The 12,219-nt window shown below is 44.8% G+C and overlaps 1 long non-coding RNA gene across 1 annotated transcript; it reads right to left on the bottom strand.

The window, feature by feature from the left end:
• Window positions 1-516: 516 nt before the first annotated feature.
• LOC125513450 lies at window positions 517-11,566 on the bottom strand. Its single transcript, XR_007286097.1, has 5 exons — window positions 11,467-11,566; window positions 11,032-11,154; window positions 10,882-10,947; window positions 776-905; window positions 517-561 (listed from the first exon to the last, which is right to left on the bottom strand). It is a non-coding gene; the product is annotated as an uncharacterized LOC125513450 (long non-coding RNA).
• Window positions 11,567-12,219: the final 653 nt, after the last annotated feature.

Below are 12,219 nucleotides of genomic sequence, written 5' to 3'. Positions count from 1 at the left end.
CAAAATAAAAGGTCACAGAACCATCTTAGCACTTGCAACATTCATGGATACAACATTGAACATCTCAACGCAAAGAGATCACGAGATACCATTTATACATCAGACGCACACAACCGTCACCGAAAGGTGGGTACCTTCCCTAGCGTTCCACCACCAACCTAACATGACCACTACTCTAGATGTATCTACCAAGGCGTCGAGGTCCTTCACCTTGGCAACCTCGAGACGGTGGCGTCGAGGTCCTCCACCTCGGCAACCTCCAGACGGTGGCGTCGAGGTCCTCCACCTCGACGACCTCCAGACAGTGACGTCAAGGTCCTCCACCTCGGCGAGCTCCGGCATCACAATCACCTGGACAATCATCTGTGTGACGCGGTCGCCGGGCTTCACAGCAAAGTCCGCCTCCGAGTTGTTGAAGAGCACGACGCCCACCGGGTCGCGGTAGTCTGCGTCGATCACCTCTGTGCCCACATCGGGAAAGTGAAAACATGTTAGTTCGCATTCTTCACTCAGAATACATTTGGGAAGAAACCTGCATACCTTCAGATGGTCATCCATATCCTGAAGAAAAACAGTATACATTTTCAGTGACTCACAATATATCATCAAATACTGCTCTGGTTTACTCTAAGAATAATTGCTACAAGACTCTCTACATACATACAGGCAAATCAATTTTCACCAAGAATCAGCTAGCAGTCTAATATAATTCCCTTTCCAATTACTCGAGGAACTGATGAAAAGACAAGTTAATTAGCTGGTACAAAAATTATACCTTTTGAGATGGACGGATGCCCTCTTCACTCAGATCTAAAGATGATGGACGGATGCACCCAACAGCTTTGTCGCGGAGACGGAGGAGAAGATCTTTGCACATACCTTCAAACTCTGTCGCTATCTTCTACCTGTAAATGAAAACAGACCTTACTATAAGAGAAGCAAATGTGAAATTGTTCAGATTAGATGTATTCAACAAACACTTCAATCACAGAGCTCAATATCTACTAGCTTAAATTCAAATGCTTTATTCAAGATTGAGATATCATACTGGACTCTGGCTGCACACTAACTACTCTGTGAGGTTTTCATCTAAGAAACTATCTAGAGAGATAGTAAACCACTAGTCAGAATACGTAAACAACAAACTTCGTGAAAGGAAGAGACGACGCCACGTGAAGGGCCCAAGAAGCAGTCGGTAAGCAACACGAAATCCAACTTTATGTAGGCATTCATTTATAATTCAGCATCAAACTGGAAACTAGTGACAGTTTGTTTGTAGTGGCAAATTGCAACAAGCAAAGTTTGTGCACCAAGTAGGAGTAATTCCCAGGTCATTCGCAAGCAAGCAAGCAAGAAGGCATCAGCAACAGCATATTATTACCAACATTGTACCCTTTACTGTCAGGTCATTTCAATTTAACCCTTGGTTGCAGATGTATTATTGTTGTATTATTAGTAATCATCAGCAGTAACAACAATTGGTCATTATAAATATCATTGTTCATTATAGTCGACATGAAAACTTCCCGTTTATTACTATATTTATAAGCAAATTTTGTAATAACATTCATTCATGTGACATAAGAGACTTAGAGCAACATTTCATATATTAGTGACAGTTAAGCTGCTGCACTTGCAAATTTGTAACACCAATCAAATAGATGTGTTATGTATATTATCTAATGCGGTCTTAAATTGGAAAGAAATGAGGAGTTTCTACTTTCAAATCAACGTAGTGATTTTATTGAAAAGTATGAGCAGGTGCACTTATATTATATCAAAAATATAAATATCAGTACGGTGCGTGCGTGCGTGCGTCATAACTCGTGGCATGTTTCTTGTAAGAGTATGTAGATAGAATACCATCTAGAAAGACTGTCATGGCTCAGTGGTTGTTGCTTGTAATGCTATACAGATAGAGGACCATCCAAAAAGACTAAGCTATCAACCTACGTAGCACCGGCGACACGGATACGGCGATACGGGATACGGCAATTTCCAGAAACAGCAATGCGGCGATACGGCAAGTATATATGAATAATTAGTAAAATTGCATGTTATAAATACAAAGAATAATTAAATGCATGAGATGAGATCAAAATACTGCCCCATAAGTTGCATTCATGCCTCTTTTCATCAAGTCGTCTCCATGACTGAATGATCATCAATTTACTGAATCCTCATACTGCTTGCAAAATACATCATATGCTAATATTAGAACTTGAACTAAACATAACACTTGTGCATTAAAAGCCTATAACAGTAAAGACGTTGGCTTGTAGCTTGCTTACCCAATAATACATGATTGATGCTTCCAATCTCAACTGAAGATTGGCCTGCAGATGACATTGTCAGTATTTCACTCCCTAGCACTAGCCGCAACCTCAGCAGGTCAGCAGCAAATCATAGTTGATACAACAGAGGCCAATACCCAGTGCCCAGCAGTAGCTAGCAAGCACGCACACAATTACAGAACAAGTATGCAGACGGACACACCGAGCACGAACGCACGCACGCCGTAGCAAGCACACCCATAATCAGCACGCAGCAAGCCAGCAAGAGCGGGAGGACCAGACACCACCGGAACAGAGAAGAGAGCAGAGATTGGGAAGGGCCGGGGGGATACCTTGCTGGTGACGGCCAACAGGCGGCGGCAGCGAGGCGAGTCCAGATGGCCTCGACGGAATCCAAGCAGTGGCGGCGGTGGTAGCAACGCGGCGGCTGCTGCTTCTACTGTTCTACTGTGATGCTGCTGCTGCTGTTTGGTCCATCCTTGGGGTCACTGAATCTCTCCTCCGTCTAGCACCTGATGCCAGACTTAGCTTAATTACATGTAAAATACCATCTTTGCTGTGCTTAATTAATTAATAGTTGAATGTTTTTTCAGTCTAGCTGAATAATAAAGCAGCTTCAGAATTCAGAACTGTTCGTCCATTATCCAATAAATGCCAAACATGGAACCATGGATTGTTCAAATACATTTTCTGGATTCTAACTGCATATGTAAGAGTGTCACTTTGGTTGCAAAGCTCTCTGATGGACAGTTCAGATTCATCATGCCCTATTTCTATCCTTTTTGGCCCTTATAACCAACTAAAATCTCAATTCTTGTGAAAGAAAACAGAAAACACAATTCACCATGGACATGGTAACAACAACGTTATGAAATTCTGGTACCAAAGAAAGTTCAGAAGAACATACATGTCCTTGCATCTTGCCTCCACCACAATACCTCTTCATAGTCGCCCGCTTCATCCTCTTCATCTTTTTTTTTTGAAATGGTCACCAGGGGGGAAAGGCTCCCCACCTGAATATATTTCAAATGGAACGAAGAGTAAGGGTTACAGGTTACGGGATGAGAGGAAGTCGCGCCACAAGCCGGCGTCCTCTTTTAGAGCAGCGGTCTTTAGCCGATGAGTCCAAACAACTAGGTCATCTAGAATACACTTAATAGTAAAGCTAGCATCTACCTCCAGATTTTGGAAGACCTTCTTGTTCCTCGCATCCCAGATTTTCCATAGGAAGAGGAGAAACATGAAGGGACTAACAGAGGATGAGAGTGAGCCTGGGAGCTGAGTGTGAAAAACATCCCCAAGCGAGGTGGAAATTGGCCTGATGCCAATGGCCTGCCAGATCCTGCGCGCCGCGGGGCAGGTAAAGAAAATGTGGGCGCTGTCCTCAACAGCATTATTACAACGAGGGCAAATATCTGTGTCCAGAACTTTTTTCTTGTGCAAGTTCTTCCGCGTGTTGAGTCTATCGAGGTAAAGCAGCCAGCCGAAGATCATCACCTTCTTTGGGACCCTGGAATCCCAAACGACGGTGAGCACAGGGTCGGAGAGTTGGGTGGTAAGAGCCGCATAAGCCCCACGTGCGGAGAAGGCCGCACCATTGAGTAGCGTCCGCGAGTCAGGCACCTGGGAGAGAGTAACAACCTGCAACCGAGAGTTAAGAGAGACAAGTTCTGCAGTCGCAGTAGAGGTTAGCCGATTACGAAGAGCAAGTTCGATCCCATCCTGCAAAATTGTATGAACCATGGCATTTTGGTTGGTGTGGTGGGAAAAAAGAGCTGGGTAAACTAAGGCCAGGGGTTCTGGCGTTAGCCAACTATCTAACCAAAAGAAGGTGGAGTGACCATCACCGATGGCGCACTGGGAAATCTCTCTTAGGCTCTGTAGGTGTTTAAAAATGGTCTTGGCGAGGAAGGAGCTGTTCTTTCCAAACCCAATGTGGAGAGGGGAGTGGTGGAGAACCCAGTCTTTCCAAGGAAGGGAGGTGGAGTGTAAAAATTTATAGGCAAATTTCAGCAGTAGACAAAAATTTTGCGCGCGAAGGTTTTTCACACCTAGACCGCCGGCTTCCTTTGGGGTACAGACTTTATCCCAAGCAACCAGGCATTTAGCTCCCGAGCAGGTATCATCTTTGGACCAAAAAAAGGTACGTCTACGCTTGTCTATAGCTTCGAGAACCTAGATAGGGAGGGAGAAACACAACATGAAGTAGGTGGGGAGGCTGTCGAGTACCGCCGAGAGTAGGACAAGTTTGCCACCACGGGAAAGGAGAAGCGCACACCAACCAGCAAGGTACATGTCACAGCGATCAATAACTGGTTGGAAGGCGGAGGGTGGTAGTTTGTGAGGAGAGAGGGGGAGCCCGAGGTAGGTTTGGGGGAAGGATGAGATGTTGGTTGCAAGATCAGTGGCCATAGCATTAGCATCTGAGGGATCAACGTTGAGGGGGATGAAAGTGGTTTTGGTGAAATTGATCGTAAGACCATTTTGCGTCAGCGAACTGATCCAAAATATTTTTTAGGTGCTTTGCTGCCGTGGGAGTGGCCTTCGCGATAATAAGCGTGTCATCCGCGTATTGGAGAAGGAGACTGTCAATATTGGCCTTGATAATCATCCGCTGGAGGATGTCGGCCAAGATGATGAAGAGGTAAGGGGAAAGGGGGTCGCCTTGACGGAGTCCATTTTTGCATTGGATCCAACGGCCCGGCACACCATTTAGCATGACCGCCGTGAGTCCAGAGGAGAGGAGGGAACTGACCCATTCGCTCCAGCGGTCGGGGAAAATGTGAGTCCGCGTGGTAGAAAGGAGGAAGGTCCAGCAGACCGAGTCAAAGGCCTTCCGGAAATCAAGCTTAACAACGAGAGTGGGAGCTTTTCTTTTAGCACAACAGTGAAGGATGTCCGCTGCGTAAAGAAAGTTTTCCGAGATGTTTCGCCTGGCGAGGAAGCCAGTTTGATCAGCATGGACCAGGAGGGGAATGAGGGGTTTTAGCCTATTGGTCAGCAGCTTGGCCACCCCTTTTACCAGGCAGTTTTGGAGGGAAATGGGTCGGAAGTCAGAGGGGGAGCGAGCTTCGTTGTGCTTAGGGAGAAGAATTATATGAGCTCCATTAAGGCAGGAAATATCAGCTTGGTGAGAATGGAAGTCGAGGAAGAAGTCTTTTATCTTGCCTTTGACGATGGGCCAGAATTTCCGATAGAACCCAGGTCCAAAGCCATCCGGTCCAGGGCTAGCGTTTTGATTCATAGAGAGGAACGCGGTGGCAATCTCATCGTCGGTGAAGGGGGCGTCAAGAGATCTTAGCTGAGGGATGGGAGAGGGGTAGAGATCCAAAAGAGAGAAGGACCAAGTGGGCTGGAAGGTGGTTCCGAGGAGGGACGCGTAGTAATCCGAGAGGATGTCGGACTTGTCGTTGTGCGCAAAGAATTCGAAGCCATTTACCGCGAGCACATTGATTTTGTTTTTTCGCCAACGGGCGGAGGCGGAGGCATGGAAGAACCTTGAGTTTTCGTCTCCTTCCATGGTGGTGCGAATCTTACCACGCCCACTGCACCTGGCAAGCAAAATCAAACAACAGAAAGTAAAATATATTCAAGATTTTACTGCATAACCAATGTCTCGAGCCTTTGTCTACATAACCAATGCCTCGAGCCTTTGTCATCCAATTGTATCACTTGGCAATGGTGACTGGGTTTGTCTCTAGAGTTACTGACTTGTAAGCTACAGTACATCCTTGGGGCGTGCATGGAAACAGGGATGCTGGTTCGACTTGCAAGCTACAGTACATCCTTGAGGAGAGGCGGATCCGACCAAGGAAGGAGGGGAATGGCCTACCTGGGCAACGCCGGTGACGGATCCCGCAAGCGCCGGCCTCGCCATCGCCGATTGTGGTGGATTCCGGCAAGAACACAGGAGGCGCCTGAAACCCTAGCCGCAGGCAAGGATGCAGGCCTTGAGGCACGGATCTGGACGAGGGGGAGGGAGGGGTGGAGCTTGGGGGCGTGTTGCGCGCGGCCGGAGCTCGCTGGAACCGGCTGGCGTGGGTGGCGGCGGTGGGGAAGAGATCGTGCGGGAGAGGAGAGGTCGACCAAGGGGTGGGGGTGAGGTTCGCGAGAGTTTTTTTAGGACTAGTAAGTGTGCACGCGCAATGCACGTCTATTTGAACTAATAAATGTCCACACACAATACGCATCTATTTGGATTGACATATTATACTAAACTTAATACAAGACAATTTATTCATAAATTTGAAATTTCCCTATAAAGTACACGATCTCTTATTTCCAACTCGTACAAATAATTTGAAATATCATTTCTCCTTAATCAACATGTCTCCTGTATTAAAAAACCACCCCCACTTTTCTCAATGTATAAAATTCAAAATTATTTAGAAGATTCATCATGATTCTTCATATGCACACATTTATGCAAGTATAGTCACACATGAAAATGTCACTTAGGACAAGCTAAGGAACCGTTTCAGTGCCAACAAATTCCAGTCAAGAATTACACAAGATCGTCATGAACATATACAGAGAGAAGTGACCTCTCTTTCTCTGAGATTGATCGAACAACAAGTTTTTGTATATATCTATCCGACACTACTATATATATACAATATACCATCTCTTATCACTAGTAGAAAACAGGGCTATGGTCCAGGCCGGCTCAGCCCATTAGTCCCGGTTCAGTCTAGAACCGGGACTAATGTGAGCATTGGTCCCGGTTCGTGCGGCTAAGGCATTAGTCCCGGTTCATCTAGACCTTTTGGTCCCGGTTGGTGGGATCAACCGGGACCAATGGGCCTCGCTCCTGGCCCACAACCATTGGTCCCGGTTCGTGCCACAAACCGGGACTAAAGATTAGACCTTTAGTCCCGGTTTGAGGCACGAACCGGGACTAATGGGGATGAGACCTTTAGTCCCGGTTCGTGCCACGAACCGGTACTAAAGGTCCCATTTTCAAACTATACCCCCCCTGTGGATCGCCTTTTCAGTTTTAAAAAAAATAAAAGAAAATGATGGAAATGTCAAAAAAATAAAAGAAAATAAGTTTCACATGTGATATGTGGTCTAGTTGTTGGGAAAATTTACAAATAAGAATTTCGACTTTATTTGCAAAATCTCTCTGGAATTTGTAAAATGGGCATAACTTTTGTATACGAACTCGGATGAAAAAGTTTTTTATATGAAAAATCATCTACTCGAAAAGTTACATCCGATGGAGACGGCCTATGGCCTGTTTGCAAATTTCTAGAATCCTCAAATTCCAAAAGGAAAAAAAGTTATGCTCAAATTTCAGTTTTTTTAAATTTTTAGTAAATCTGGTCAAACTATGGTCAAACTACTTATTCAAGAAGTATTAGTGTTACTAAATAATTATTCAAGAATATTAGTGTTATTAAATAATTATTTCACCTTTTTTGAATTTTGGTCAAATCTGGTCAAACTATGGTCAAACTGTGGTCAAACAATGATCAAACTACTTATTCAAAAATATTAGTGTTACTAAAAAATTATTGTTTTTTAGAACAATAGTTTTAAACTCAAACAGTGAAATATGTGACTTCATGCTCAAGCTAAATTCCTGAGGGTTAATAGGATTGACATCTTACTATTGTCAGGAAAAAAACAAGTGCAGACTTGGAAACGAGGGAGAATAGAACCCGGAAGTTAAGCGTGCTCAGGCTGGAGTAGTGAGAGGATGGGTGACCGTTCGGGAAGTGAGATGATTTGGAATGATTAGGGGTGATTAGAGATTAAATTGAGCAGTGATGAGGGGTGATTAGAGATTAAAGGTTAAAATAATTCAGAAATTTGAAAATAAAAAAATTCAAAAAAAATTCAAAAAAAATCAGGAAATTTCCTTTAATACCGGTTGGTGTTACCAACCGGGACTAAAGGTGGACCGGCCACGTGGAGGGCCTTTAGTCCCGGTTCTGGATTGAACCGGGACTAAAGGCCCTTACGAACCGGGACTAAAGGCCCTTTTTCTACCAGTGTATAATCCCTAACATCTAAAATCAATTTCAACTTCCACATGGCATTCTCCGTCTTTATGTATGACATGGTCAAGAAAGAATCCCGCCAATTCCTTTTGAATTGCTCGTATGCATTCATGTGGTATGAGTTCATTCCGCATCTGTCACATCTAATTTAAAGAAGAGGGTCAATACATATATATGAAAGAAACTCAACACAATTGATGGTAATAAAATAAAATTGTGAATATTGTTTATGTACTAAATGATATGAAATTTACCATGACCACAAAATATCCTACTTTCATCATCATCATAATCAACATGCAGTTTTTGCTTTTCTTGTATGTAGTCCAAGTTTTCTATGAGGAAAACATGTGAACTCAACTGTAGATAAGGATGGTATGAAAATGCTCATGTAAAATTATAATTGCCATGTATCTGTTGGACAAACAAATACATTTATGCAAACTTCAGTTTTTTTTAGTAAAACTTATCCGAACTTTAGTTTTTTTCATTAAAACTTATGCAAACTTTTAGGTTTTTTCAGTGAAACGTAATTTCATGACTGCAAGTAAGGTCTTGGTTCAGTGAATTTGTCTGTGAGTTTACTATATAGTTGTGAGTTGGACATGTAATAACCGGTAGTCAGTACTTAAAAAAACAGGGATGTCTGTTGCGGGTACGCGAAAATCAGTGAAAAATAAAGAAAGAAAGAAGGCGAACGTCTCTGTGTGTGCTCCAACGCTCCTCTGTTTCTCATTGCCTCATCTCTAGTTCCTGTACTTCTAGATGTGTCACCACCGGCGAGGTAGCGATGACAGTAAAAAAACAGCACTCGATACTTACTTGATTAATGCGTGCGTGTGGTGCGTTCGCATGAAGGCAAGCGTCTCCGTCATTCAGGCCTACGAGCGGCCGCGGCGACCTTGTCCTCTCACCAGCTGGGCGGCATTGTTGACGCAGGTGAGTCAATCGTCCAGCTTTGAGGCGGCGGCTTCCACGCACCGGGATTAGCTCTGGACGACGTCGTCCACGCGCGAGTACCGGACAAGCGTGTCCAACGGAGCAGCACGCGTCAGAGCTGAGGGAGTCGGCGGTGGCTTTGGGCGAGTGAGATGGGGCCGTGATTAGCTTCACCTGCTGCACAGTGGCCGAGACCTGCACCGCCCTGGGGACGATGATGGTTGGCAACCAGGCGAATCTACATGCATGGCTGTGGGGGCAGATTTTTTTGGCCCGCTTATACTGATCCAAGATACTCAGCGTTGCCCCCATTTGAAGGACCTCGGCGGTGGGTGGTTGTCAGCGTGGGTGTTGTGGATGGAGCTGAAGTCGACGCGGATGCCGGTGGTTCCCGAAGAGCATGCCCAGGATGTGGACGAAGTCATTGCAGTCAGTAGAAGTGTGTTCGGAGGAAGCCGCACCTCCTTCTCGCGTGTCTCCCATTGTGGCTCGCATGGGTGGTGGGCTGGTGACGGCTAGCGACTCGCGATCACGATTCCCTAATAGGAGACGATAGGATGCGATGGCGATTAGTTTCCTAATAATTAGATGTGTTCGTGATTAGTTATCTAATAGAATGCATCCATGATTAGTTTCCCAATAATTAGATGCGTCCGTAATTAATTTCCTAATAGGATGACTCGTAATTATTTTCCTAATAATAGGATGAGCGCGTGATTTTTTTCCTAATAATAGGATGGGTTTGTGATTAGTTTCCTAATAATTAGATGTGCCCGTGATTAGTTTCTTAATAGGATGTGTTCGTGATTATAGTTTCCTAATTGACCAGGCATGAACTTTCATATTTTCCTCCACGGTGGAGTACGGTCAGTCAATGTAAATTGCTAAGTGCACACAGAGAACAGATTCAGTTAAGGCTAGCCGTTAGATTGAGTTTAGTGAGACTAATCATGCGGTGGTAATGTATCCGTGTACGTTTTGTGGGATGCACTTAGAGAAGATAATGTTTGCTCTTTTATAAGTAGTATAGATTCACAAGAGAGTTCGGTGGGGTGGGAGTGGATCGGGGTAGCAGTTGCGTGGGATGTATCACCTGTGTTATAGCTTTTCATCTAGTAATAGCGCAGGTTTTACTACATGCGCTACTATTACGTCTTGCCCATGAGAGATATTACTAATAGCGTGTATTTTTTGCCATATACTACCAGTAATATTTACTAGTAGCGAGGGGACAATACAGCGCGCTACTAGTAATTAGCAGTAGCGTGGGCTAATATAACGCGCTACTAGTAAGCGTCTATCTATAAGCTATTTTCTAGTAGTGATAGGATAGGATCAAAACGTAACAGCACAAACACTGCCCCAGCTCCTTATGCTCTCAGGTTGGCCAACAATACAACCTCTGGCCAACTTTGGTGTTTATTATGATTGGTGTTTATTATGATGTGAAACTTAATATTTAATTAGGCCAATTACCAGAGTCTGCCAAAGAAGAAAGTATATAACTTCAGTGTACAGTAAACTATTGAGATACTTCAACAAAAAAACGTATTAACGATTTAAAGTGGTTTAGTAGGATGTGCAATTTAAATTGATTTGATGATGACTGATATAGGTTTTAAAGGTTGAAAATCCAAGCTCACCATATCTGATGTTGCCGCTGCCTTTGGAACTAGTGAATTGCCAAGCACGTCCCTAATACACTGATCCTGCACACAATAATAATAGCTTTCGTAAAAAAAAAACTTCCAGACTCTGAAACAGGAAACTTTATCTGAAACAATTCGATAGACCTATGACTGCAAAATTTCTTCAAGTGTATTGCTGCTGTTGTCTACAGACTCGTAGTAAACATCAATTAAGTCTGTAGGTTCAAGCTGAGCAGTCTTCCGTAATTTCTGGATTCTGTTTACAACCTGAAAATGGTTGCTCATGAATTAGGAGACCAGACTATTGACTGTTCATCAAAACGAAACTAGTGAATTTCCAGCATGATGCGTGCCAGAAAAAATTAGTGAATTTTCAGGCATCAAGAAAATGAACATATGCGTCAGCAGACAGCAAACATCTTTGTAAATTACAATAGGCCAAAGACCGACACAATGGTGTGAAACACAAACCCAAGAGCACCAATCCTATACTGACCCAGCAAGCAAAACACACACGAAACGAGCAGCGGACGCCCGCTGGATCCAGCAGCTTTGGCAATCAGTTACTATTGTAGTTACCTAGGAAGGGTCGTCATCGCGGCAGTGGGTGATGGACTCGCAGCCGTGGGTGTAGGGGTTGGCGGTCGTGCTGATGCGGCAGTTGTAGTAGGGCACCCCTCCGGTCGCCGACAGCAGCCGCCTGTGCGCCACCGATTCCGCGCCCATCTGCGCCGCCTCCACCCCCATGTCTACGTCCATGTCCAGGGTGGCGATGGTGATGGCGCCGTGGCCTCCTATCCCCTGCACGAGCAGCAGCAGCAGGAGGAGGATTAGCAGCGGCAAGATGGGGGTGGAGGAGGAGGGGGATGGGGAGCTGAGATCTCAAAGAGTGGAACAGTTGCTCTGACAGAGGAGATGAGGTTGAGCAAGGGGGGACGGGAGGCTGCCGGTGGAGGGGGTCTCGATCTAGATCTGGATCCGGGTGGGTGGCGTGGGAGTGGACGGTTTGTGGCATAGCAATAGCGTGGTGTGTCCCACCTGCGCTACAACTATTCATCTAGTAGTAGCGTAGGTTTTATACCCCACGCTATGACTATTGTTTGTTGAGGAGTCAGGGTGGAAATCATTTAGTAGCAGCGTAGGTTTTTTGTGCCCGTGCTACTACTATGCCATACCAGTAGCGCGTTTTTTTGCCCGCGCTACTACTAAGTAGCAATAGTGCGGGTCAAATAACTCACGCTACTACTAAATGTCTATCTATAAGGGTTTTCCTAGTAGTGTACACTGCTTTACTCCATCATCCTTTCCTCTTCAAGAGAAAACCAACGCAGT

Source organism: Triticum urartu, chromosome 1 (genome assembly GCF_003073215.2).
Source record: "Triticum urartu cultivar G1812 chromosome 1, Tu2.1, whole genome shotgun sequence".
Classification (NCBI taxonomy): Eukaryota; Viridiplantae; Streptophyta; class Magnoliopsida; order Poales; family Poaceae; genus Triticum; species Triticum urartu.
The sequence above is the reverse complement of the archived record's forward strand: the minus strand, read 5'-3'. Positions and strand labels throughout refer to the sequence as shown.